This window comes from Sinocyclocheilus anshuiensis, unplaced genomic scaffold (genome assembly GCF_001515605.1).
Source record: "Sinocyclocheilus anshuiensis isolate Anshui unplaced genomic scaffold, SAMN03320099.WGS_v1.1 scaffold180, whole genome shotgun sequence".
NCBI classification, from domain to species: Eukaryota; Metazoa; Chordata; class Actinopteri; order Cypriniformes; family Cyprinidae; genus Sinocyclocheilus; species Sinocyclocheilus anshuiensis.
The window spans coordinates 982,580-985,904 of NW_015554093.1; the positions used below are offsets into that span (position 1 = coordinate 982,580).

The 3,325-nt window shown below is 39.2% G+C and overlaps 1 protein-coding gene across 1 annotated transcript in view; it reads left to right on the forward strand.

Moving 5' to 3' along the window:
• The window catches only part of LOC107669367 (estrogen-related receptor gamma-like), a 21,782-nt gene continuing 18,457 nt past the window's right edge, over positions 1 to 3,325 (forward strand). Inside the window, exon 1 of the mRNA XM_016461554.1 lies at positions 1 to 619. The gene's annotated coding sequence lies outside the window, so the exon portion shown is untranslated. The remainder of the gene's footprint in view (positions 620 to 3,325) is intronic.

Consider the following 3,325-nt stretch of genomic DNA (forward strand, 5'->3'; position numbering starts at 1 on the left):
CCCCTCAAACAGTCCACAAAATAGCCCGGGAAGTAAGGAATCTGAATAAAGGCTTCGGATAATACATAAAAAACAGCAGGTCAATATCTCCTTATTGTTTAAAGCTCTGCGGCCGCTTGTGACGGAGGCGACAGGACGCGTGATTGGAAGCGGCAGCGGACGTAACGGAGAACAGCAGACGCAAGAGCAGAGAGGGAGGAGAAAGAACGAGGATATACGTAACCGGGATCTCAGCTGTATTAGCGGAAGACAGGATTCAGGCTTCCAGTGACAACCGAAACAGCAATATGGGGAACTAGTCCAAGGAAGAGCGAATCAAACAAGGATTAAACGTACGCGTTTGCTCAACTGACTGCACTCGCGCCGCCATTCATTCAAAATATCGAGTAGTTGTATTGATTTTTATGTCACATATCCTTATCGTACTTAATACAGCACCAGAATTGCTAAGGTAGCCCACTTCAACAAATAGGCAGAGCATCTGCTCTTTAAATCGGCGTGTAGGATAATACACAGTACTGTAATATATGTGATACTATATGTAAATATCGGATTTACTGTTTGCTCAAGAGTTTCTTTGGTTGGCTTCGAGGCACCAGCAATGCTCTCTGAAATACTGGTAAGTGTTCATCCAACCGGCACCCAGCAACGCAATGCTCCTTTATTTTGTGCGAGCGTAGACCTTTAATGTTAATGCGCGTGGTGTTGTAAACCTGTCTGATAATCATTATTCTGATACAGTCCGTCACTGGCAAATGTCCGCTGTCGCTACCAATATTTCCATGTTACGCTCAGCAGTAAAAACTTTGCACTGTAAATAGCTCAGTGTGTTCTGATAGTTTGTGCGACTACTAACAGCACGAGAACACGACTTGGCAGATTTTATTTAGTGCCTAACATTTAAATTCGTAGACTCTAGCTTATTCGTTGCATATAAATGAGTATTACGCGCTTTTATTGCGATAAAAAAAAGGGGAAAAGTCCGCAGTAACACTTTGCAGCACGCTGACCTTGATCGAGTTGTCCCCTATAGCTCATACTGTGTCTAGTAGCCTACTCGAGTCATGTCGCATTTCCAGTACAGCCCTTCAGTCTGGAAACAAACTATCTCTTTGCATTCTTGTATTTGAGGCATTTCACGTCTTCACTGACGTAATGCGGCTGGTACAAGAAGGCAGTAATTTAATTTGGCTATTATAAGTCTGTGTGCACACTTTGAAGCAGACTTAGTGATTATGTTGTCATGTAATCAAAAGCTGTACGTACTTAATCGTTTCCCTCATTAAAAACGTTTCACACATAAAGATAAAAAAATAGCTTTAAAAATAAATAAGTTTAAAACTATGTACTCTGACAAGAGATAGACTCCAGTCACGTCAATAAAAGCTGATTATTTTCAATGGAGTCCATTGCCTTCATGGGGACAGACATGTTGCGATCACGTGACATGAGCAGCCGAATTGGTACAATCCTTGTTATTGGACACTGTCGGAATAGTCTTACTATACAACTAATATTTGATTGCAAAGTTGATTGCATTTCTTGTAACTGAAATCGGTGTGATTCTGCATCCTGCCAATAGGTGTCAGTATAAATTCCACAGTATGCTTTTTTTACAGCACTTCAGCACAGTCGCAACTATAGAAGTATACAGTCGAAAGTATACTGCCAATTGCAAACACAAGCAGTGGAAATGTGTGCACTAAAAAGATTCAATCTCTTCCAGTGTTTGCACTGCGTGGTTAAAAATTCGGGCTGCACGTGTAAAGTATGCACATACTGTGCTGATGACAAAATTTGTTTCACGCCTACCCTAGCATACATGTAAAAACTGAATTGTACTTTGGAAAAATTGGGCTGTATACGTATAGTATGCGGATACTGTGCTGATAACGAAATTCACACCACGCACACTAGTGAATGCACAATTCACTAGCATTCACGTAAATAAACTAATCAGTGAGTCTCTAAAGTTTTTGCTTCAGACAGTTTTTGCAAATGAGTATTTGTAATATTCTAGCAAAAACTGAGAAATACATAATGGTTAGCTAGCTTTTATTTTTCAGTCAGCATTTATACATTTTTAAATCACTGATAATGAAAGACAAGGTTACAGTTTAGTGGGGGTTTCTTGTCTCGTTTAAAACTCAGTCATAACTGGTTCCGGAATTCACCGTAAAGGTCAAAGATGAATAGTTTTCACAAAAAGTGTGTCAAGCATTATTGCAGGTTTACATTATAAAAATAGTTACATATAAGTCTATGTAGGTTACATTTGTGATAAAGTCTTTTTGTAATGGCTGCGTATAAATCATTAATAGAAACTGTCTTTGAAGTGCTGGTGACCACTATAGGCCCCTCTTGGACGTGATTGGGAATCTCTGTTCTTGAGAAGTTGTAATCCAGTTTAGCAATTAACCTTTCAATTGTTAAGGCTCACTGAACAAGGTCACCTTTTGAGGGCTGCTCTGACAGTCTTTGCTCTACAGTTGTAATTTATGCATACTGTAGTCGGAAGTTCAAAGGCTAACACGTGATGCTTATCTCAGATTTCTCTGCTGTGAATCAGATTTACACAGTAAACTTTAGATTAGAAATCAGTTGATCACTGCTACTATGCTTTAATTTTACACACAGCACCAACTGACGACAATATTGACTACTGTGACTAGATTAAAAATAGGACTAATGTCACCAAACAAATCTAGCATTCTGAAGTAGAGCTGTGCTTAAATAGTGTACCTCAAAAAATAAATCAGTAACCTCAGGTGAAATAAAAAGTCAAGTAGAAATCTTTAAAGGGGTCATATGATGTTGCTAAAAATAACATTTATTTTGTGTATTTGGTGTAATGAAATGTGTTTATGCGGTTTAAGGTTCAAAAAACACATTATTTTCCACATACTGTACATTATTGTTTCTCCTCTATGCCCCGCCTTTCTGAAACGCGTCGATTTTTACAAAGCTCATCGTTCTGAAAAGCGAGGTGTGCTCTGATTGGCCAGCTATCCAGTGCGTTGTGATTGGCTGAATACCTCAAGCGTGAGACGGAAATGTTATGCCCCTACCATACTGTGATGCCCTGTCTGGCCGGAGCGACGAGACAAAAACATTAAAACCCATTATAAACGAGGCATTTGTTGCATCCAGTGGGGACATAGTTATATATGTTACATAAATTACGGATTATAATGACTTATACTGTCTTTTTACGCGTTGCATTGCATCGCGCCGCGTAAACATAAAACCATGAATCTAAATCTAGTCGTGTCCTCTTTTGGAAGACCAAACAAAGTAGTTTCGCTTTCACAACGAAACACACAGC